This window comes from Sceloporus occidentalis, unplaced genomic scaffold (genome assembly GCF_023333645.1).
Source record: "Sceloporus occidentalis isolate IW3139 unplaced genomic scaffold, rSceOcc1.0.p SCAF_2, whole genome shotgun sequence".
Taxonomy (NCBI): Eukaryota; Metazoa; Chordata; class Lepidosauria; order Squamata; family Phrynosomatidae; genus Sceloporus; species Sceloporus occidentalis.
The window spans coordinates 168792057-168793352 of NW_028316982.1; positions in this window are offsets into that span (position 1 = coordinate 168792057).

Consider the following 1296-nt stretch of genomic DNA (forward strand, 5'->3'; position numbering starts at 1 on the left):
CCAAATTTTGGCCCTCCAGATGTTTTGAAGCCCAAGCCAGCTTGGCCAACAATGAGAAATTCAAAAAAATACCAAAAAAATTAAATGGTAATTCAACAATTATATCAAAAACATTCATCTAAAACAGTTTTCAAAAGGCAGTTAAAATATAATAATGATTTTAAAAATCAAGTACAACTCATCCCAATTAAAAGACCATCTGCAAGAGACAGTTAACATTGAAAGGCCAGGGTAGAATAGAAAGATCTTCACCTGCCAGCAGAAAGGAAACAGAGAGGGAGCCAACTTAGCTTCCACCTGGGAGCAATCTGTTATTGCTATGTTTGTATCCTCAGGGCAAGATTAACTCCCTTCCCCTCTACTCCAGTGCCTCATTTCACACAGAGTGAGTGCATATGTATGGTAATGTAATCTTTATTTCCCAAGGAAATAAACATAGGACTACAACCATTACAATTTACCACTTAGGCACTGTAGAGTTTTATTTTATTTTTTAAATCAGTAGCAACCCAGCACAAAAGGAGTGGGTTACTCTACTTGGAAAGGTCAACCCCTATAGGAATACATTACACTAGTCAACCACGATGACTTTAAGTGAAGAACAGTTGCCAACATTTTCTTCCTCCCTCACTTCCCAAACTTGTAGCTTCAATCTAAATTGACTTCTGCATAGGCTCCCTTTCTGTACCTGAACTTAAAATGGCTTGGCAAAGGGATATCCCATGGAGGCCATCTGAAGGCAAAAAGAAATTTTGATTTATTTATTTTTTCTGGGACCAAGTGAGATCTCAAACTTCAAAGCGGCTAATATGGGTCCCATAGCCTTCAGCACTCGTCCATTCCTGGTACAGTATAGCCAACTTGATCTCTCTGAAGATAAGAATCCTTTCAGGCTCTGGAGAGACTTTTAAGAAAACACTTAAAAAGGCATGGTAGGAGGAAAGAAGAAATATAGGATGGGGGGGGGGGAGTCCCAAAAATAGGGAGCGGTGAAAAATTTACACACCTAATTCAGCTGTCATTATTTGTGTGATGACTCAATGTGTTTGGTAAAAAAAAAGCTGGCCTATTGGGTTGCAACAAAATATTTCAGAATAGAGTGGGAAAGAAGAGGAAATGCCCCATGTTTGTCAAATCCTCATTTGGATCTCCTTTTAAAAAAGAAAGTGGGACATTCTACTTGCTTCTGCATTTGCCTTGTCTAGAAGAGCCCATCAGGTCACAGCTTTTGTTCAAATGGTATCTGGGAGGAAGAGAACACAATTCTTTCAGACAAACAAGAACACACAGTGCTTT